This window comes from Chiloscyllium punctatum, chromosome 16, assembly GCF_047496795.1.
Source record: "Chiloscyllium punctatum isolate Juve2018m chromosome 16, sChiPun1.3, whole genome shotgun sequence".
Taxonomy (NCBI): domain Eukaryota; kingdom Metazoa; phylum Chordata; class Chondrichthyes; order Orectolobiformes; family Hemiscylliidae; genus Chiloscyllium; species Chiloscyllium punctatum.
This window is the reverse complement of record NC_092754.1, coordinates 10,920,378-10,945,073: the sequence shown is the minus strand read 5'-3', so window position 1 is coordinate 10,945,073 and position 24,696 is coordinate 10,920,378. Positions and strand designations below refer to the sequence as shown.

General features: G+C 39.8%; 1 protein-coding gene across 1 annotated transcript in view; it reads right to left on the bottom strand.

The window, feature by feature from the left end:
* LOC140486957 (protein polyglycylase TTLL10-like) overlaps positions 1-23,670 on the bottom strand; it is a 157,767-nt gene extending 134,097 nt beyond the window's left edge. The window contains exons 1-2 of the mRNA XM_072586216.1: positions 23,614-23,670; positions 11,530-11,577 (exon numbers count right to left, since the gene is read on the bottom strand). The gene's annotated coding sequence lies outside the window, so the exon portion shown is untranslated. The remainder of the gene's footprint in view (positions 1-11,529; positions 11,578-23,613) is intronic.
* Between the last annotated feature and the right edge of the window lie 1,026 nt (positions 23,671-24,696).

The following is a 24,696-nucleotide window of genomic DNA, read 5'->3' as shown; positions in this document are numbered from 1 at the left end:
TTTATTCCTTTCTCATTTACGTGCTGAGCTAGCCTCTGTGTAAAGGCTTTAACTTCTTCTTGTGGTAGTGGGTTCTACATTCTAACCATAAGGGTAGAGATGCTTTATTGATAAACAAATAATAAAAATAAATTAAAAATAACACATGACACTGTGCTGAAAGGGTCTTTTGATGTACAGATGGGCGCAAAAATTATTAGCTGTTCCTTCTCTTATCCTTGAAATAGTTTCTTTTGTGACCGAAAGATCCCATCACAATATATCCCTTGAAAATAATGACCCAGTACAGTGTGGTAATTGTAATAATAAATCTTTGAGGTCTACTTTTAATGCAGATCACACAATTATCAAAACAGCATATTGCCCTTCCAAAAGTCATCTTCCAAAGGATATCTTTCCACAATAAATTTCAATTAAGCAGCTCTACCGAATCTCACATCAGTCTTGAAATTTTGCTCTGAGGTAAGAGGAAAAGGGAAATAAAAGAAATTACTGACTAAGAGGTCACTAAGAGGTCTCTAGCGGAAGTCCTGCTGAGCCAAACGTATGTGTAGCCATGCAGGAAAGACTGTAGCAATCTGCATGTCCTGCTGCACACACCCTAAATCTAGCAACACAATTGAATTAAATGAATTAAAATACAGAGGCTGTGCACAACAAAGGACGTTTACAGGGATGACTAGCTCTTGATACAAGATATTTGTGTCCTCAATGTAAACAGATGATGTGGCAGGGTCTCTGATAGGACTGTTGTGCATAAGAGATTACTGAGAAGGTTTCCCTCTTTAGCACACAGTTTCCCCGATTGTGATAAGTTTAACAAAAGGAAAGCTCTGTCTTTCCTGGCATCGATTCAACAATCTAACCTAATTATTGTTGAAGAAACAAAATAGCAATTTCAATTTCAATTTCATTCATGTGGGCAACTCTTAAAGGTGCAGGAAACCAGCAACATTGTAAATTCCCTCGTAGCACATGGGTATCAAGGGCTGGCCAGCCATTATTGCCCATCCCTAGTTGTCCTTGAGGAGGTGGTCATGAGATACCTTCTTTAACAGCTGCAGTCCATAAGCTGCACGTGGACCCACAATGCCATTAGGGAAGGAATTCCATGATTTTGACCCAGCGACATGGAAGGAATGGCAATATATTTCCAGATCAGGATGGTGAGTTGCTTGCAGGGTGTTGTTCACAAGTGTCTGCTTCCCTTATCCTTCTAGGTGGAAGTGGTTGTTGGTTTGGAAGCTGCTGTCTAAGGCGAATTTCTGAAGTGCATCTTGTAGATTATACACATTGAGGTGTTTAAGGATGGGGTGCTAATCTAGAGGCTGGACCAGCTGAAGTTTATGGAGGAAATGGAATAGGAAACTGACCGGCAGCTCATTGGAACAGTCAAATCTGAATGTCACAATGTGGTGGGTGCATGTTTCAGCAACAAGTGCCTCGAGGGTAGGATTAAAACTGACTGCTACAGAGATAGATACAACAGTTTATTTTATATGATCAAGTATTGGAAATTCATATCAAATGCTAAAGTTGCATGCAGCTTGGTTCAATCCAATGATGATCTCGGAGGTAACTGATATTCTAGGTAGATGAGCGGGATGGTTTTCCTCTCCTTAATGTTGAAACAGAGGAATATCGAGGCTCACCCAAGACAAGTGACCTGACAACAGTGGCAAAGTTAAGGGGGATGGTGGAGAGGTAGAGCTGAGTGCCACCAGAAGCTTGCACCACTCCTTCACAATGTCAATGAGACAGAGCATGCAGCTGAGGTTGAGTGACAAAGAGAAATCCTATGGAAGACTCTGAAGTATTTGTGATGGGGCAAAAGAAGAAATCTTGCTGGAATTGCTATAACCAAAAAGTTAAAAGATGGCTTATATATGACTAAAGTAGTACAATAGACTCCAGCCGGGGTTCCGAGTGTAAATATACAAATCAAAATTCATACCTTTTCTATTCTTAAATGAGTTACCGAGAATTAAGATCAACAGTGAAGTAAGGTTTTTCACTGTAGGAAGGGTGGAAGGATGTGTGGTTGAGTTATCTATGGAGTTTTTTTACACAAATGTTTACTGGTTTGGTAATGAGTAACAAAAGGCTGAGAATTGATAGTTGGTGGGAATCCAAGCTCATCAAAAGTTAATTTTAAAATTGCGATGATAATAATTAAATTGTTTGGAAATCTAAAAATGCAAAAAGCTTTAGATATAATCAAAGCAACCAATGTGGTGTATACAATAATGATAGATCACAGAATTGACAATACTTTTGGATTTGAAATGAACACTAGATCCCCAGGTTCCATCTCTTCTTGAGTTATTGTGATGGGAAAGGTGGCATAATAGGTAAGCCTGATTTCCTGGTCAAAAGATGAGACCACAACTCTTCTCACTAGATCACAGCAATCCAGAAACAAAGAAGATTTGCACCTGGAGGTGACAAACAAAACTGAAGCAATAAGTGGGTGTAGATTCTCAACACTTCAATAGCTGTTTGCAAATCAATTACCCCTTTATTTATTTAACCACACGGAATGTATTGTCAACAACATGCCAAAAAGAATCCTGCAAACTATCATTTAAGTAAAAATAGCTTACAATTCGGTTCTGCACATTTAATATGACAAAGATCCCAAATTTGATCTCGGATTGGTGCTCGGCTCCTCATTTCAAGGCCAGTGCTGAAATGCTAAATTTTGGCGTCAACAAACCTTGACAGCACATTTTTGCATTCTTATTCCTGGCAGTGTTTTTTCTCTCTCAATATTGCTCTGAAGTGATGGACTAAATCACAGAAGCACAGAATTGTTACAGCATAGCAGGAGGCCATTTGGCACAGTGTGCCTGCGCACCTTTACCAAATGCCTTTTTTCTTGCTTTTTCCTTATTCTCTTGCACAGCATTTTTATCCAAATAATCATCCAATGTTCCCTAGAATGCTTTAGTTGAACCTGAAGATTCTTTTTCCTGGAGCTGTTTCTGTAAATTGCTTCTGCACTCTCTCCATGCATTCACATATTTCCTATAATGTGACATCTGCAACTGTCCACCATTCTCCAGCTGAGGCCTAACAAAATTCTTATACAAATTCAACATCACGTCCTTGTTCTTATACACTATGCTCTGTTAATAAAGCTGAGTACACTGTTTGCTTCATTAACTTCCTTCATCATCTGTCATGTCACCTTCAATGATCTGTGCACTTATACAACCAGGTCCCTCTACTCTTGTGCTTCTTTTAGAATATATCCCCTATTTGATATTGTCTTTCAAAATTCTTCCAACCAAATCTCATCAGCCATATGTCCACCCACTCCACCATCTTGTCACTGTCCTTTGAAACTCGAAAACAGTGGCACTGGAAAAGCATAGCAGGTCAGGCAGCATCCGAGCAGCAGCAGAGTCGACGTTTTGGGCATGAGCCCTTTATTCCTTATGCCTGAAACGTCAACTCTCCTGCTCCTCAGATGCTGCCTGACCTGCAGTGCTTTTCCAATGCTACACTTTTCGACTCTGACTCTCCAGCATCTGCAGTCCTCACCTTCCCCCATTGTCCTTTTGGAGTACAACCCTGTCCTCCTCACAGTTTACAAATCTTCCAAGTTTCCTGTCACCTGCAAACTGTGAAATTGTCCCCTGCACAATAAGATTCAGAACACTAATGTATATCAGGAAAGGCAAGAGTCCCAACCAACCCCTAGGAACTCCACTACAAACCTCGATCCAGTCCAAAAAAGATCTGTTGGCTGTTTTCTATCACAGCCAATTTTTTATTCACATAGTTACTGTCCCTTTTATATCTGACCGATAACTTTGCTCACAAGTGTGTTGTGTCACACTGTATCAAATACCTTCTAGAAATTCATGTCCATCACATCAACAGCATTACCCTCATTAAGCCTTTCTGTTATGTTTTCAGAAAACGCCAACAGGTTGGCTAAACATGATTTCTCCTTTAGAAATCCAGATTGGCTCTTCCCAATCAACCCACATATTTCCATGTAACTACTAATTTTACCCCAAATAACTGTTTCTTAAAGCTTCCCCACTACTAAAATTAAACTGACTGGGCTGTTATTACTGGGATTGTACTTCCAATCCTTTTTGAACAGGGCTGTAATGTTTGCAATTCTGCAGCCTTTTGCCACTACTCCTGAATTCAGGAAAGACTTAACCACATAAGCAATTTCTATGCTCACTTTCTTCAAAATTCTTGCATACACCTGACCTGATCCTGTGCCTTGTCAACTTCAAGTACCTGCAATCTATCCAAGATTTTTCACTTTAATTTTGAACCCTTCTGGAGAGAGTTTTCTCCTCTGTCACCATGGATTGAGCAGCATCCTCTTTCGTAAAGACAGATGCAAAGTATTCATCTAATACCTTAGGTAGGTGTTTCTGCCCCATGTGTAAGTCCTTTTTTAGTCTCTAATCAGCCCTGCTACTTCTTTAATCACTGTGCTTAACTATTTATATACCTATAGCAGACTTTAGGATTTCCCTTAATGTTAGCTGCTATTCGTTTCTCATTCCTCTTTGCTTTTGTTATTTGCTTTTTCACCTCCTCTCTAAGCCTTCAATATTCCTCTCAATTGTATTTTCTGCCTTACGCCTGTCATAGAGACAGAAAAACTGCAGTTACTGGAATCCAAAATAGACAGGCAGGGTCTGAAGGAAGGTTACACCCGAAATGTTGACTTCTCCACCTCCTGGTGCGGCCGGGCCTGCTGTGTTCCCCCAGCCTCCTACATGGGAGGCACAATTTTTCTTTCCAATGTTAATTTCTACCTCCTTTGTCATCCTGAGAAATCTGAATTTGCTTTTCCTACCTTCCCCAATTGAGACAATTCCTCGACTGTACCCAAACCATTTGCTCTTTGAAGGTTAGCTCATTATTATGACTGTTTTTCACCCAAATCTCCTGATCCAATCAATCCTGCCCAGCTTGGCTCTTGTCCCATTTAAGTCAACTCTTCATCAATTGATTTTTCTTATTCTGAACTGTTGCATATCATTCTCCACCACTACCCTCCACATTATGATTCAATGATTACTGTTGTCTAAATGTTCCCCTCGTGACAATTGATCCACTTGTGATATCTTATTTACAAGGACCAAGATCCAACAATGCAACCTTTCTTGTTGAATTGGACAGACACTGCTTAAGGAAACTCTTCTGAACGCAATCCAGGAACACGTGCCCTTTTCTGCCCCTTACACTACAGTATCCCAGTCTGCATTTGGTTAATTAAAATCCCCATTACAGCTACAGTCTAATGCTGGCATTCTTCTGCAATTTGCCTGCAGATTTGTTCCTTTAAATCCCTTCCACCAGTTGGTGGTCTATGGACTACATCAATTATACCCTTTTTATCCTTTAGTTCTAGCCAAATTGACTTTGTCCTCAAATTCTCTGAGACATCCTCTTTCTCAAACACTGCAATGATCTCCTTAACGAGTACTCCTGTCCATCCTCCTTCCCTTCCTTTATTGAATAAATTATATCCAGAATGTTTAACACCCTGTCTTGCCCCTCCTTGAGCCAGATCTCTGTTATCTCAGTAACATCACATTTCCACATGGCAATCCACGTCTGTAACTCCTCAACCTCATTCGCTATATTCTGCGTATTTACATGTATACATTAGATTAGATTAGATTACTTACAGTGTGAAAACAGGCCCTTCAGGCCAACAAGTCCACACCAACCCACCCATTCCCCTACAGTTACCCCTTTACCTAACACTACGTGCAATTTAGCATGGACAATTCACCTGACCTGCACATCTTTGGACTGGGGGAGGAAACCGGAGCACCTGGAGGAAACCCACGCAGACACAGGGAGAATATGCAAACTCCACACAGTCAGTCGTCTGAGTCAGGAATTGAACCCAGGTCTCTGGCGCTGTGAGGCAGCAGTGCTAACCACTGTGCCACCGTGCCGCCCATGTTAACTCTGTTTTGGAATTCATTTTGTTCTCCCTTAGTCTAACTTCACCTATTAACATGCGAAAGCCAGCTCTATCCCCAAGTATTTTGTGAATCCTGGTGTTCCCCTCTACAATTCTTTCTTGGTTCCCACACCTCACCAAATTTATCCACGATTCCTCTGATGCTTTACATTGGTTTCAAAATTTCCATTTTGCAGGCTCCAGCTGCCTCCTCTTTCCACATCCATCCCCCATCAGGATGGTCTCAGGGCCCTATACTTCTTCCTGGATGAGAAGCCTGAAACATAGCAATGAGCACCACCCTCCTCTGCCTGGCCAAGCTCATCTTCGCCCTCAAAAGCTTCTCTTTTAACTCCTCTTACTTTCTTCAGGTCAGAGGAGTGACCATGGGTACCCGCACGGGCCCCAGTTAGAGCTGTCTCTTTGTGGGATACATCAAACATGTCTTGTTCCAGTCCTATTCCGCCCCTACCTACAACTCTTTCTCTTGTATATCTATGATGTCATCGGTACTCCTTCCCCCTCTCATCCAGAATTGGAAAACGTTATCAATTTCGCTTCTAATTTCCACCCTCCTCTCACCTTCACCTGGTCCTTCTCTGATTCCTCTCTCCCCTTCCTTGACAGCTGTGTTCCATTTCCGGGGATTGGCTGTCCGCCAATATCCACTACAAACCTGATTCCCACTGATTCTCAAACCTGATTCTCATACCCTACTTCCTGGACAGACTCTATTCTATTCTTCTAGTTCTTCTGTCTCTGTTGCACCTGTTCTGATGATGCCAACTTCAACAATGGGTTCTCCAAAATGTCCACCTTCTTCCTCAACAGATGAATCCCCAGCACTGTAGTTGACAGGGCCTTCTGCCAGGTTCGACCCATCTCCTGCACTTCTGCCATCACCCACTCTCTTATGTCCCACAACAGCAATAGAGTCCCATCAGCATCCACATCCAGAGGATCATTAGCAGTCACCTCCAGCAGAATGCCACCACCAGACACATATCCCCCTCTCATCCTTCCGCAAAGATCGTTCCCTCCAAGACACCTTGGTCCACTCTTCCATCACTCTCAACATACTACCCCTCCACAGCTCCATGGCACCTTCCCCTGCAACCGCAAAAGAGTAACACCTGCCCGTTTACTTCAGTACAATACTGAATGCACTGCCAGGAAAGAGAATGCAAAAATAGCTCCATTGAAGATTAGCAAGGGACCTTTACAGAATCCTAGTCAACAGTTTCCCCTCAGCAAGCCACCTAAAATATAATACGTGGATGTTCATTTACATGAACATATAAATGGGGAAAAGCAGAAAACCATGGCTCTTCAAGACTACTCTGCCATTCGAAAACATCGTATGGCTCTAGGCCAAGTACTAGAAAAATATATTATAGTAGCTGGATATTTAGCGACCCATGTGAGCATGATGAGCTGAAGAGCTCTTTTCTGTGCTGTAAAAACTCTATGAATCCATATAGCAGATCTGATTGTAGCCTCATCTCTACTTTTCTGCCAAGCAATTTATTCAAAGTGCATGGGAGTTTACTATGCGGTTACAAATTGATGAATTCAATTCAAATCTATTGACGCTTAATGCTCCAAGATAGTCTGAAGCTATAGTCTGTTTATCCTTTCTTCCTTGAGTAACATATTCACAAGAAAGTTGAGCACAACTTGATGAATTAAGACACTTTTTCACAAACTCAGTAAAGTAACAAAGATTTTTTTGCTTTATTCTTTCATGGGATGTGGAAACTGCTGACTGGTCATAGAGATGCGCAGCATGGAAACAGACCATTCCGTCCAACTTGTCCATGCTGACCAGATATCCCAACCCAATCTAGTCCCATTTGACAGCACTTGGCCCATATCCTCTAAACCCTTCCTATTCATATACCCATCTAGATGCTTTTTGAATATTGTAATTGCCTGCACCATTTCCTCTGGCAGCTCATTCCATACACACACCATCCTTTGCATGAAAACGTTACCCCTTAGATCCCTTTAAAATTTTTCCCCTCCCACCCTAAACCTATGCCCTCTAGTTCTGGACTCCCCAACGCCAGGAAAAGACTTTGTTTATTTACCCATGCCTGTCATGATTTTATAAACCTCTATAAGATCACCCCTCAGCCTCTGACACTCCAGGGAAAACAGCCCTAGCCTATTCAGTCTCTCCCTGTAGCTCAAACCCTCTAATCCTGGCAACATCCTTGTAAATCTTTTCTGAACCATTTCAAGCTTCACAACATCTTTCCGATAGGAAGGAGACCAGAATTGCACACAATCTTGCAAAATTATCCTAACCAATGTCCTATACAGCTGCAACATGACGTCCCAGCTCCTACACTCAATGCTCTGACCAATAAAGGAAAGCATACCAAATGCCTTCTTCACCATCCTATCTACTTGCGACTCCACTTTCAAGGAATTATGAACGTGCACTCCAAGGTTTCACTGTTCAGAAACAGTCCCCAGGACGTTATCATTATATGTATAAGTCCTGCTTTGATTTGCCTTTCTAAAATGCAGCACTTCACATTTATCTAAATTAAACTCCATCCGCGATTCCTCAGTCCATTGCCCATTTGTACTCTGAGGTAACCTTCTTTGCTGTCCACTACACCTCCAGTTTTGTTGTCATCTGAAAACATACTAACTATACCTCCCATGTTCACACCCAAATCGTTTATATAAATGATGAAAAGCAGTGGACCCAGCACTGATCCTTGTGGCACGCCACGTCTCCAGTCTGAAAAACAACCCTTCACCACCACCCTCTGTTTTCTACCTTCAAGCCAGTTTTGTATCCAAATGGCTAGTTCTCCCTGTATTCCATGAGATATAACCTTGTTAACCAGTTTTCCATGGGGAACCTTATCCAATTGTTTACTGACCACATTTATTGCCATCTCCAGTTGCCCTGTAGAAGGTGGTAATGAGCTACCTTTTTTGAACTGTGGCTGTCCATTTCATATAGGTAGACATACAATGCCGGTGGGGAGGAGGTTCCAGAAGTTTGACCCAGTGACACTGCAGAGATGGTGACATATTTCCAAGTCAGGATGATGAGTGGCTTGCAGGGGAACTTGTAGATGGTAGTGGTGTCTCCATGTATGTGCTGCCCTTATCCTTCCAAATGATACCAATAATGGATTTAAAAGATGCTGTCCAATATTTGCAGTGCACTTTGTAGATGGCACATATTGCTACTACGGAGCATCAGTGATGGATGTTTGTGAATATGACGTACCAAGCAGGCTATTTTGTCCTGCATGGTGCCAAGACTTTTGTGTATTGTTTGAGTTGCAGACAAATGTGACTTGTAGACAGCGGACAGGCTTTGTGGGATTTAGGAGGTGAGTTATTCGCTACTGGATGCATAGTTTCTAGCCTGCTCTTGTAGCTACCCTATTTATATAGCTGGTCCAGTTCAATTTTTGGTGAATAGCAACCCCCAGGACGGTGACAGTCAAGGAATACCATTGAATGACAAGAGGCAATGATTACAATCTCTCTTGTTGGAGATGATCATTGCCTGGGCATTGTATTGAGCAAAATGTCACATGTCAGCCCAACCCTGGATATTGTCCAGGTCTTGCTGCATTTGAACATGGACTACTCCAGTACCTGAAGAGTCATGAATGATACTGATCATTATGCAATCATTGGCAAACATTCCCATTTCTGACCTTATGGTGAAGGCAAGGTGATTGATAGAGCAGCTGAAAATGGTTAGGCCTTGGACAGTATCCTGAAGAACTCTTGCAGTGATGTCCTGGGGCTGGGATTACTGACCTCTGACATCCAGAAGTATCTTCCTTTCTGTAGCTATAACGACAACCAGCGAGAAGTTTTTCCACCTGATTCCCATTGAGTCATGTTTTCTCTTTATTGACAAACTTGGTCAAATGCAGTCTTGATGTCAAGATCAGTCGCTCTCACTTCAACTTGGGAATTCAGCTCTTTTGTCTACGATCTATTTGTTGGGAACCAACAATTTCTAGACACCTAAGTAAGGCTTCTAGAAATGTGGCACAGATTCATTTGTAATTATGTACATCTCAAACACTGAATGAGCATGTTTCAGAAAATACCAGCAGAACGCTTCTCCATCTTTCATTCAGCATTAGGTTTAATGCTTCGTCTAGGTTAAAAATCCCGAGCAATACTGAGGAAGAACCTGCATCATTGGATGTGTCACCTTCTGAAGAGATGTTAGGCAGTAGCTCTGGAATGCCCTGTCTGGTCTGATTGATGTCAAAGATCCCATGGCACTATTCTGAATAAAAGCAAGAGAGTTCTATCTACTGTTCTGTCCAACATTTATCCCTCAATCAACATCACTGAAAAGAATAATCTAATTTGTCTCATTGCTGTTATGGAATAATTTACCTGCCATGACAATAGTTGTTTGCCTACAGGACAATAGTGATGGCACATCTAACCTACTTAATTAGATTAGATTAGATTAGATTACCTGCAGTGTGAAAACAGGTCCTTCAGCCCAACAAGTCCACACCGACCCTCTGAAGAACACCCACCCAGACCCATTCCCCTACATTTACCCCTGACTAATACACCTAACACTACGGGCAATTTATCATGGATCAAGAGAACTGCAAACATGTAACTTTACATTCTTACATCGGGTCAGAAATGCGTTAGCACCCTCTCCAGGTTTTTACTGATAGCGGTTAAATATTTGGGTGCTTTAAAGCCATGCATTTTCTGGGGCTCTCTTCACTGAGTTGTATTTAAGTTGAGTTGAGGTTAATTAACATTTCAAACTTGTCACGATACACCTCTGGAGCAGGTGGAACTTGCACCTAGAGATACTGAGCTATAGGTAGGAACACTACCAGTGTGTCACAAGTTGCCTTCACAGTGTCAAAAATAACCCTATAGAGACCTCCAATTTTCCTTCTTTATTAAGCAATGTAAAGAAAAACTTTAATGCAGGCATACAAAAGGCCACAGGGTGTTTCTTCATCATTTCTAATGACTCATTTAATGATCATTGTTCAAAATTTACAGAGATTTCCATAAGATTTTCTTTCACCCAATCCAAAATGGTATGTGAGGAAACCTTTCAGAAACCACCGCACCCCCAGACAAACTGGGAATATAAATCATTATTTTGGACACCTAGTTTTAACCTATTGAACTATGAGCACATTTCCAGCTAAATGAAGTTTTTGTGGAGTTTCTATGCATTTGAAACAGAAATATATGCAGCCATAATAGAAGTAATGCTTCATCAAAGTCAAAAAATTACTAGCAAACATTAAAAATCTTCTCTTCCATATTATTCTAAAATTTGGCATGCAAGACACATCTGCTTACACATACATTGGAGAAATCGACTCATCCACAAGAAGAACATGGAAACATATGTGAAAGAGTATACAATAAATAGCAACAGTGGACTCTAGCTTTTCTGCTGAAACACCAATATATGTGCTCACTTCCTTGTTCACGGTACTTCTTGTGAATGGCACATCAATGTAATTCTTTTCTCTTTTTCAGAAATTTCAGGCGTAGCTGCCACGTATAATTGGTTCCTTTACCTGTCTGCACATGTTTAATTGTATCCTTTTCAGATTCCATAGTTCCTCCTGCAATCAGGAAAAGGAAAATTATTAGCCCTATTCAATAAGTCCAACCTTTGGATGTCTTTTAATTGAGCTCTGTTCTGCAGGTTATGATAACAATAAATGTTCCTAATTAATTGAACTGCTGAAATATTTTGTACTTGTTAAGCACGTTTCAGATGTGACATTTGACATTATAATGCTGAGTGAAAGAGAGGACAAATACAGGGCAAATAAATCATGTAACAACTTACATTTATGTCACACTTTTAACTCAATAAAGCATCATAAAGTGCTTCTTAGAACTATTGCAATCAAAATATGACATCAACCCACACTGATGACAAAAAAACTTACTCAAAGTAGTTTTTACGAGTGTCTTAAAGGAGAAAATACAGCTTTAGAGGTAGAGAGGTGTCAAAAGGAAATTCCAGAGATTATGGCTTTTGCAACTGCAGGCTATCAATAATGAGGCAAATAAAACCAAAGCCATTCAAAAGACAGAATTAGATGAGTAAAGATATCTCTAGAGGCTTGGAGGAGCCAGAGCTGAATAAAGACAGGAAACAGTAAGGCATTGGAGGGATTTGAAAAAAGGACAAGAGAATTAAAACCAAAATGTTGCTCAATCAGGAGCCAGTGTAAATTAACAGGCACTGGGCTGTGAGGGGAATGGTCTCAACTTTAGGGAGATGGAATGTGGGAGACCAGGCAGACGTACATTGGAATAGGTAAGTCTAGGGATAAGAAGGGATAAAAGAAAGATGTGAAACACAATTGCAGCCACAGGGTTTTACATTTTGCTATTGTATGGTTATTTTATAAAAATGACCTTGATGTAATCTTTATGTTTTTTTCTCTCTAGTTAGGATTGGTTTAGTCATCACAGTACCCGACAGCATCCACAGTCAGGCTTGCCAGTTATTCCAGTTCAATATGTTAACAATAGTGTACTAAAGAGGAGGCATTAAAATCATTTTTAGCTACACTGTGATAACTTGATAGGGCTTCACAAATTTAGTTTGTCAAATCCAAAGTGTTCCTTCAGAGTCAGCTCATCTTTCAAAACTAAAACCTGAGGACTACATTGCTGAACTGGTCCTGCACAGAAATGACAGGTTTCAGTTTCCATGTAATCAGCCCTGCCCTACTCCAGAGTTATTAAACTTTATTTATGAAAGATATGCAGCCTGTATCCAAGCGCTTTGTGGTAAAGAAAACAGGTTTGCTCAATTCAATGGGTTTGGAGTGAGTTTCTGTTTTTGCATGCAATTTAGTTTAGCAATAGTCTAATTTTGACAAATGCAAATATCGTCAAGTTTCCACATGAATACACAGCTTTCATGAGATTTAATACTATTTTAGTCAGTTTAGTACTATGAATGATAACATTGGAACTCAGCAGCAAAACATGAGTCATGCAACAACTCATTCTGCCTAGGATATTCCAACTATGAGCGAACATTTGTACATCATAACATTCCAAAGTGTCTCACTTGGAAAAGAAAATGTGGTTCTGACTTATACAGTAAGATACAGTAGATAAGGTAACCAAAGCATAGTCAAAAAATTACATTTTAAGGAACATTTTAGGCAGAGAGGCAGAGGGATATAGGGAGGGAATTTCAAACCTTATGACCTAAGCAGCTGAAGACAGAGCTGCTATAATTGTTCAGTGATAGAAATCACAGTTACACAAGACGCCAAAAATGGTGGAGCTCAGACACTTCACAAAGTTGTCAGGCTGGAGAACCTTATAGACATATGGAGGGATGAGGTCTGGGGATATTTGAAAATAAGGATAATCATTTTAAGATCCAGGCATTGCAGTTACCTTCATAGATCACAGACAGGAGTGATGTGTGAGCTCGTGGGCAATGATAAATGGGTGAAGCAGGATACAGGCAGTAAAGTTTTATTTGAGTTCAAGTTTACAGAGAGTGAGACATAGATCAGTACAGTGCTAAAGTATATGAATATGAAGGTAACAAAGGCCTGGGTAAGGAATATGCAGGCTTTTTTCAAGCATAATACTCAAACTTCCAAAAGGTATTTGCCTTTTTATTCATCTTAAGTTTCTATGAGTGCACTTGGGTGAAACTGAACAAGTAATCTGGAATTCACTTGGAATTCAGCTCCCAGAAGGATATAGTGATGCTAAGTGGTTTATGATCCCTTTGATCTTCCCTCCCTAGTCAGCAGTTATCTATACACCTACCAAAGGTTTGGCTGCATTAGGGGGCCAAGTATGAAGTACTGAGTGCATGCACCTGCCCATCCACTCTATGGTGCACTATCCTACAAAGTACAGTATGGAATTCTAATGCATTGAACTGAGGGTTAAAAGGATTTCCATGTATTTGATTTGAGGGCCATCTTTAAGAGCACAACACTGCAACAAGATCCTTGTTTATACTCCACAACACAACTTGTCAACATGAGGGCACAACTGCAACAGCCAAAGTTTTCACACATGTGGGTGGGCTTACAAGGGGTTTATAGCCCAGCAGCATCTCACAGGACTATTAAAAACCTTTCTACAACAGTCAGTGACCTTCCAGGCCACACACAGTTAGAATGTAGAATTATATTCAGCAATGTTTTAAGGAAAAGCAGAGCTTAAATCAAACAAAATTGGAACTTAGCTGATATGCACAGACAATTGTGATCTATCTTGTAAAGTAAAAGAATTAATATTTGACTTCTGGCTGTATTCTTGCTGCGGTTATTTCATTGTCTTTTATTTTACTGCCTAAAAAAATGCTGTTTATTCTGAGGGCGATTTTCTGCTGTGGAGCTATTCTCACGGAACTAGCTAAAGTAGATTTTACTTCAGGGCCTGATTGAGATGGACATTTGAGCTAATTCTGGATATGGATACTAATGGAATAATACCCTATGCTTAAAATTCTAGGAGCTACCATATGTACATGATAATCTTTCAAAGTGGAAAAACACAGATATCATGGATTCCTATTCTGTCTTGTCAGTCATGAAATATCAAAGTGCAGAATATATCATGCAGCCTATCATACTCTTTGTAAGAGTTGTCCAATTTAGTTCAACGTCTCAGCTTCTCCACATCAGCTTTAGAATTAGTCCTCTTTGAGGTAGCAGATTCCAAATCCCGACAAACTTCCATGTCTAAAATATTCTTCTCATTCCCCTTCAAGTTCTTTTGCCAATTATTTTAAATCTGTGATCTCAGGATATCAACCCATTTGTCAGAAGAAAGATCCACAGAAATTATTAAGAAAAGAAATAAGTTCTCATTGAAGTCTGATTGGAATAGGCAACGTTATGCTTGGTCAATGTGCAGTGTGTAAGCATAACCTATCTACCAGGTTATAGTGTGCGAGGACCTCAATGTAGCACTCTACCAATTGGATTTGGCAGAGCAAGAGTACTACTAAATGGAATGCTGAGGAGGAGCCTCAGGGTTCTTCCCAACTGGAAGGATAGAAAATCAGAAGTCAGGAGCAAATTTCCCAGTGGTAACATTGTTGAAAGCTTAGGGCATGGGGGACTCATCATCCATAACTGGTCTGCAGTGGTGCACGGTTTGGAAGAGACATGAACAGAACAGGACAGAAACATGCCTAGACACTTTGGCTTGTTAATCTAGGGGAAACTAGTATAAAACTCTGGTCTAATTACCTACGATGTAAACTGTTAACATCGCTGTTGGTCATAAGTGAACAATGCTGACAAGTTACTGAAAGACATCCAAAACATTGATTCCAAAGAAGTCTTGATGCCGTCAGGGCTGATGCAGAGAAAATTGGCAAGACAGATATAGAAAGCACAAATAAAAGAAAGAAAAAGTGGAAAATACCCCTTCATATCAACAAAATGGACATAAGCATTCACATGTTGCATCTTTTTATGCCCTTGAAGGACAATCTTTTGACACTTTTATTACATTCGTAAAGGTAGCAGACTGAGGTCTAATTTTTGACTGGGAATCTTTACCCTATGAAGCAAAAAATGTGCATATAAAGGTGTACTAGCATAATGCAAAAAGAGAACAGGAAATAATAAATTAAAAAATCTTAGTGTGAATCAATATGCACTGACAAAGATGAATTCACAGACATAAGACAGACAATTGATACACTACATCAAGGAGCAGCACCAGTAAACAGCAATCAAACACTGAACTACGCATAAGATGGCAAAAAATAGTGACTGAAGTTTTCAAGATTCCAAACCAACAAGAAGTTAAATTAGCTTATATCAAGGTAGTTTTAAAAAGATTAATGGAATTCTTGATTAGTGTTTCTTCAGCTTCAAATCAGATATCTTAGCATTTCAAAACTATTATTCTAATTGTGTAAAGAGTTCTTAACAAAATCACACCCAAAATATATAAACTATTGCTCGGAACAAGTAAAATCTTCAAACCTACTTTTGTGGGATTCAGAAGAGGTGTGAGAAAATTTGTGCAGATTAGACTGTCAGATCAGTGGGTTGACACGTTCTCACTGGAGGTGGATGAACAATGGCAGCAGTTACTCTCCAGCAACAGTCTAGCCCTGCAACCCTCTGAGGTATTTGGACTTCTCCAATGCTGACCTTTTATGGATCTGATTTTCTTGAACCTACCAATGGCAACAACGCCATCAACTGCCAAGGTCTGAACCTCTTGAATGCCCTCCCCAAACCTCGCTGACTCTCTCTCCATAAAGATGCAGTTTAAATCTTACTGCACTAATCCTGAAAGGTCATTACATGATTTGGTGTTAAATTCTGTCGCAAAGTTATTCATGTAAAGTACTTTGGATAAATTAAAGCTGCTATATATATGGATGCTGTTGTAATGAACATGTGCTTCCTTGCCACTATATTGGAGGTTTAGCAACCCATTAACAGATGCTGGGCAGCTGTATCTCTAAAACAACGTGTTTTGATTTTGTCAAACCGAAAGATTTTTTTGTGCCAGGTGCCTAAAACTAAAATGGGTTCCATAATTGTACTAAAAGAAAACAATTTACTGAAAATCAAGATAGCAAAGGAGTGGTACTGCTCTAAGAAGTAATAGTTTTGCTTTTAACTTGGAACACATTTGTGGTGGATAATGCATGATGATTAGTGGGGGGTGGGGCAGGATAGAGTGAGAGACACATAGAGGTATGCTGATTGCTTGGAAGGTCAAGGGACTTCTGGCCCTTACTCTGTGAAGCCCATAAAGTATCCTTAAGTTTACCCAGATACTGAGCTTTGTCTCTTCTGGCTCATTTAACAATTTCTACCACGTTTTACTCTTGAATTTGGTCCTGTGCAGATCACCAAAACCCTTTGTTCTGTTAAAATAGCACTATACCACCAATGACATGACAAGACTCCCCAAGCTGAAGCAACCAACCTTCAAATGTTAGTTTAAGTGACAATTTCAAGTGACAGAGTGCAGAAGCTCATCAGCATACATTTGCTCAAGCTACACTACCTCTGCCTGAAATTTGTGCGTGTGTGTGTGTGTGTGTGTGTGAGAGAGAGTCTGTGTGCCTGTGTGTGTAAGGGGAGTCATTGTTTTAAATGAAGTTTTGGGTGGCAGCGATCACTAGCCTACTCCTAAACCAAGGCCAAGACTAATTAAAATGAACACAGCCAGCGTCTGGTAATGAAGGGGTTATCAATTGCTAGGTTGCTCTGTTTGTGTAGGTCTTAAGTCACCTGCTCCACCTGGATCCCATTTGGCAAGTAATATGTAGAATCTGGATCCCTCTGCGGTACATCCTCATAGCAACCAGTATACGTCAGAAATCACCTAACAAAAGAATATAACCGCAAAAACAGGAAGCTTCACAGACAACCAACCAGGACATGTCTCTCCTCATCTGTATCTTTCAAATTATGATTGTGTAATTTTTTTGTAAAACAACTGGTTAAATTCTCACTGATATGGATAGCTTCAGTTTCAGCTTTGAAACTGTCAGAAAGTTTAATTAAAATACTTTATATATAAAGCTACGCCCATGTCGTAATAACGTGCTAGTGCTTGAACTTTGAACCTGATATCAATGAGACATCTAGGTTTACAGCAGTGCATTGCAAAACTTCAGCTTTGTAGTGAAAAAGGAACTTTCTTCCCTTTAAGAAAAAGCAATTAATCCAAACACACTAATAACTATCAAACTAGCTGCAACAAAAAAAATCTCAGTGTTACTGTGCTATATTGCATGTTGTCAAGATACATACTTTATATATATTACTGTGCTTCTAATATGAGTGTCTGTCGACATTTGTCGAGTCATTTTTCAAATATTCCATTAATGAAGATATAAAAAGTTTGTCGATTATATCCCTCACATCTACATTCACAAGGCTGGAATTAGCAGAGATAACTCAGAGCAGTTACTTTGCAATGGATTTGACTAGTAATTCGGTTTTCATTTTCAATGTGCCCAGTAATAAATTTATTCTCGGAGCCAATTCTGGAAGCAGGTGATAACAGTTTATGATTCAGTTCAGAGCATACTTACTAGGGCTCTTGTGGTACAGGAGTAGCGTCCCTATCTCTGAACCTAGAAGCATAGGTTTACGTCTCACCTGTCAAAGGTGTATAGTAGCATCTCTAAATAGATTGATTAGAAAATATAGCACACTTACTTCAGTCACAAAGTGTGCAGTTCAAGTCCCATTTCAAAGCTTGAGCTCAAAAATCAAGCCTGGCCTTACAGTAGTGAAAGACCACTGCACTGTTGAAAGTGCTGCCTTTGGGATGAGGTGTTAAACTGAGGCCTCATGTGCCCACTTGGAGGAGTATAAATTATTCCACGAAGGGCAAAAAGAGATAGCCGTGTTGTCTTGGCAACTGTTATCCACCAATCAACATCACAAAACAGATTGTCTGGTCATGATCACAAATTGTAAGAGAGAGTTTACTGGGTGCAAATTAGTTGTCACATTTCCTACATGACAATATTGACTACAATTTATCTTTCATTGGTGTAATACACCTTGAGGTGTCTGGTGATTGTGGCAAGCAGAACATAAGTTTTCAATCTGGAATGAATCCAGGATGAGAAGCACAAGGATTTTCATTACAGTGAAAGTAAATAATGACATGTTCAACAAATCTCATACATTCTAAGATTTTATTCTAAGAATTATTTGATTTCATAAACAAAGCGTAGTACAACATCTATTCAAAATTCACCTCACTTTCAGACTGGAATATTAACTAAATCCCTTCTACTTTGTCAATGATGCTCAACATTAAATTTATCAAGGCCACTTCAGTTAAATACACACTGCTAACCACATTTACCTGAGTATGTGCTCAGAGGTTAACTTGTCAACATCTTAATTGGTTGTTGACTTGAGATACTGAAGAGCAGAGGTCTGAGTGGCAGATTGTGACAGGACACACCCCACCCCCCCTCCCCACCCCAACCTTCCTCCCACCTTTATGTGCCATTGTTTTCTAACAGTCCCTGGACAAAAGATCTCATCACAAATCAATCAAATGGGACATGGTCCATAAGAGAACTAAATGTGAACCATGTCTGATGTGCATATAATGTACACAATTTCCACTAAGTCTGTTCTATTCTTTTTTGTATTTGTTATTTGCTCATACTTTCTTAAAAGGCTAATGAAAACAACAAATTCTTCTGCTTTATTGGAGGCTTAGTACAAAAGCCTGTATTTAATTCATTTACACAACACACAGTAACAGCTATACCACACCTCCCCAGAAAAAAACAGACAAGTAGTAAAAGCAGGCATTTGGGGGATAGTGTTTGACTGCAACTTTATCCACATCACAAGGAAATGGTAGTCTTTGTCTTGTACAGAACAGTTCTCAGCAGTGTCGTTATGAACTATATTAGGAACAAGTCCAAAGACTGTCACAACTAACTCAGAGTTTTTTTCTGAAATGTAGATGCAGTACAGGTGCTTTTGAAAGCCTGATTATACAGCATTGCAAGGCAATATTAATGGGCTATACTAATGAAAAAATTACAATTCTGTTTTGTAACTCTGAAACACGCTTTTAGTAGGAAAAATGTATATTACAGGGGATGGGATTGGCACAAAAAAGATATTCAGCAAATTCTTTTTAGGATGGCAAAGAATTTAATATGCAAAAGTAACCCTATTAAGTGGGAATAAAAACAAATCAGAAGACTGACTAAAACTGGCTCCTAACTTTAATAGCATTCTGTATTTCTACTCAATTATTTATCACTGGTGACTATCCTACAGCAGTAGACATAGGACAAACATGAATTGAGAAACAACAGAAAGTTCTGGAGACGTGATCAAATATGTAACAATTATTTCATGAGGGAGCAAACTGAATGGGTTTAGGTGCAGAGATAAGGACTTGAGATGTCATTGGTAGATCGATTTACTTATGAGTAATATGAAGGTAAAAAAAATACACAGTTGAAGGTGGCCAGGAAAGAATGATTGCCTTGGGTTTAGCTAGGAGGTTGCAGTGGTAGCAGTGACACCATTGATGAACATATAAACTAAGATAAATCTTTTAAATTAGGATTGGAATTTATTGTAATCAGTTCAATCTACAACCTGGATTTTAAATATCCAAACTGATGTTGCATATTGCTTCTGTTTACAGTTTAACTTGTAATTGTCCAACTTCAGTGCCCACGCCAGTTATAAAATGGTTGCATAAGGTATATCCCAGCAGTTATATACTCAGTTTATTCTCTAAGGAAAGGACTTATACTGATATTGGCTTCCTCATGCAGAACGTGCAGAGCCTTATGCATAAGGGCATCAAACAAGACATGAAATATTTATAATGGGAAATGTTAGGCTTCAGAGAGAGGCTTTAATGGAGGTGAAGGCAAGCAAGAGGTACATAAATGTTATGTTGCTTCAGAAAAATTCTAAAAGGACTAGGTTATAGATGCTTAAAAGTCAGCTTTGGTTGGTAGATTGGAAGAAGTGGAAGTAGAGAACCATGACAGTGCATACTAGAGTCTGTAGCTGGGGAAGATTTTCTAGAACGGGCAGGACAATATGATGGAGTCATCAGAGCCCAGAAAGAAGATCTTGAAGTTTTTTTGCTTGGAAATTTAAACCCAGAAACTAAGGTAATGGATGTACAATCATGGAGTTCTGGATTTGTGAAACACTTTAGGGAAAATATTTGATTGTTTTTTATGAAAAAGAAATTTAATCCTAGAAATATCTGCTTCATTAATAACCTTCCCTCCACAATGTTCAGTACCATTTACGATTCCTCAGATTCTAAAGCAGTCCATGTTCAAATACAACAGGGTTTGGAAAATATCCAGGCCAGGGCTGACATGTGACAAGTAACATTTGCACCACACAAATGCCAGACAATGACCGTCTCCATCAAGAGACAATCTAACACTGCTATCTGACATTCAATGGTGTTACCATCACTGAATCCCCCACTAGCAACATCCTGGGGTTACCAGTGACTCGCCATTTAAACACAATGGCTATAAGAGCAGTCAGGAATACTGCAGCGAGTAACTCACTTCTTGACTTCCCAAAGCCTGTTCACCAGCTACAAGGCACAAGTCAGGAGTATGATGAAATATTTTCCCCTTATCTGGTTGGGTGCAGCTCCAACAACTCAAGAAGCTTGACACCATCCAGGACAAAGCATCCCGCTTGATTGGTACCACATCCGCAAGCATCAATTCCCTCCACCATTGACGCTCAGTAGTAGCAGTGTGTGCTATCTACAAGATGCACTCAGAAATTCATCAAAATCCTTCGACAGCATCTTCCAAACCCATGATCACCATCATCAAGAAGGACAAGGGCAGCACATACATGGGAACAGCCCACCACTTACAAGTTCCCCTCCAGGCCACTCATCATCCTAAACTGGAAATATTCCTTCACTGTTACTAGGTCAAAATCCTGGAATTCCCTCTCTTAGGGCATTGTGGATCAACCTACAACAATGGACTGCAGCTGTTTAATAAGTCAGCCCACTTATTCTTGAGGGCAGCTAGGGACAGGCAATAAATGCTGGCCAACTAGCAACACTCATATCTGACGACTGAAAAAAAAATTAATATTGTGAGCTCAGCATGTGGGCGGAGGGATTAATTTACAGTGTGGGGTGGGATAGGGAGGTACAGTGGAGGAGCTGATGAAGTGTATACTGTTCCACAGTTAAAAACCAGATATCAACTTCAACATAAGATCAGGATGCAGAGATTGCACACTATTGTGTTGATAGTGTCAAAAGTTCAGGTTATACAGAGACATCAGATTGTTGACCCATTGGTTTCTTTTCCAATTCAGACTGAAATAGAAAAGTTGTGATTACATCTAAACTCAATGCAACTGTTTAATGAGTAGTCTCTGAAATCTTGCAGAAAAGGTAGGAGCAATTCTTCTTCCATGTTATGGCAAATACAGAAATGGCATATTTAGAACTTACAGTTGTTTTGTAATCAGCTTGCTCTGTGATGTTATGAGGCACCTCCAGAGCAGGTGGGACTTGAACCCAGGTCTTCTGGCTCAGAGGGGTAGGGACACTACTACTGTTCTCCAAGCAACCTTTATTTTGAACTACTAATTAATCATCTCAGATAGGCTATTAAAATGATTGGTGCAAATGATGTGAGTTTTGACATTTGACCTACATGCAGTTCAAGTTTTAACTGAACACATAAATAAATTACTGACAGTTGCAGCTATCTGGGTAATTCATATATCATTTTGTTCAAGGATGGGTTAACACTAAAGACTGTAGACTCTCAAGACTGACTGTTGCCAAGGTTCAATCTGAAAAGATATCAAAACTCAATTGGTGGCAGATGAAAGTGAATAGTCCTACCTCCATCCTATTGAATGAAACAAACTGTCTCATGCTCTGTGTTAAATCACAACACTGAAAATTGGAATCAACTTAAATATCATTCCTTACTTGGGAACATCTTGAATTTGTGAAAGTCACATTGCAAGACAGCCATGTTTTCTGCCAGGTTCTAAAATCAGCCAAAAGCAATTGGTAGACATTTGAACATGAAAGCCATTAAACCAACGGTGGTCAGGAAGAAAGAACACAATTTAGCAGAAAACAATCAAGCAGCCAGAGTAATGAAACATGGAGCTTCCAGCAAATGGAACGACTCTCCCAACTTCAAGTTCATCTGAGAACCAACTTCTGACAACAAAAAGTCTCAACCTACTTCGAAACCTTCACTTTACAAGATCTTTGCTTCAACTTCAGAAAGCTTAGCTTAAGAAATCACATCTGACCCAAAGGAGATCTGAGGTTATAAAACCAATACACATTCACCATAATTTGTAAAAGTGTACTATATACAGCCTAGATGTGTGTGTGTGCGTGTGTGTGTGTGTGTAAGAGAGAGAGAGAGAAAGAAATTAAGTTAGTAACATTGTTGATTTGTGGCAAGCATGAGAGAACAAATAACCTCTTTTAAACGCACAATAGCTTGCTGCTGGTAATTTGATTGGATCCATACTGTGGATAAGAAAACACATGTAAAATGTACTGACCATAGGCAGTATTATTCAATCTGTACTGGAAAACCATACTCGTACATTTGGACAATAGCTACAGCCATGTCGTTGACTGCAAAAATGGCAGAAATAGCACTATTCTCATATGTATCATCCACATAATTCCACATCTTTGAGTATAAGCAACATGATCAGAGAAAGGGAGGGCATTATGGAACTGAGCTCCAGTTATCTGTTTCATTTCTCTCTTCTCCCCTACTCCCATTTACTGACTGGCTGAGTGGTTCGGGATGTGGCTTTGTTTTATCCCTATGTTCCTTCCTTAGTCATCTGGGGCATTTGCAACTGTCAAGTCATAGATCCACCACACCTCCCACTCCCTAGGATATTTGGAGTTTGCAGTTCTAAAGAGGGCTTCTGAAAAAGAATGAAAATTCTGTCCATGGTAGGCAGAGTAGAAATAGTTAAAACAGGACTTCAAGATTACAAAAGATTTTTTGCACTGTCACTCAAATGCAACTTTTGATTTTTTAAAAATCAGTATAAAATTCAGAATTTGCATTCACATTACTAAACTAACAGAATGTTTTCACCACATTATCCTACTTTAACTTGGGTGTGATCCTGATCTGAAGCCGAATTTTCCAAATTCCAAGTTTCAGTCCAGGTTCAGTTTTAAACATACAGGCGGAACTAGTTCCTGGATCAGTGACACCCATATCATTTCTGTAATTTATGATGTGGGGGCAGGGATTACTGGAAGCTTTGAAACGCGAGAGATTCACTGCAGCAGCCCAAACAGCACAAACCAGTTTTATAGAATCCATATAACTCAGGTTGTATGGTTCAAAGACTGACATTGAAATCACAAATACATTAAAAGAAATGTTTGACGGGCAATAATATAGTCATAAAAGCAGTCATAAAAGAGTTGGCCGCTCTGGAGCCGAAGAACAGAATTGCCTTCAAACTTTGGGTGTTAGATAAGAAACCCAGCACTGTTTGAGTGCAGTTCACTGTCTAAATCAGGATAGACAAAGCCCCAGAGGGCTCTATGATGAGTGACAACACATGAGAAGGCTGTATGAAATAGCAGCCTTTCAAACAATGACTGTGGGGGTGGGGATGGTGTTGGTGCAGGGAACAAGGAGGATGAGAAGCAACAAATGCAGTAGTATAAGCAATGCTTCCCAATTTGAAGTTCCTTTTTGGCTATTTCCCAAATAAGTTATAGCAGTAAGTCTATCCATCAAAGCATATCCATGCCGTTTGTGTTGATACTATCTCACGGGAAGTGTACAAAACATCACGTAGCAGTAGTTTAAGGTAAAATAGAAAACCAACAGTTTAAAACTGTAAGATTCCATTTTGAGTCTTTACAGATTTATACTGAAGTAGAGTAGTTCCTGCTCTGAATACTTTCCTTTTTTGGTGCATTTATCTGAGACCATGCAGAAATACGATGGTAACTTAAGGCAGGATTATTGCTTCATTTTAAAGTTAATGGGCTGAATATTCCCATAATTTTGGCTAAGGGCCATTTTTGGGGAGAATCATGGAAGACTTTCAGCCTTGGGCAATGATAACCTCACACAGACTTCCACAGCTCAACCTATTAGTTATGCATCTGGACTTCACGGTACCCTTTATATTAATTCACAGGGCCTCAGAGAGGGATGCACTCACCAG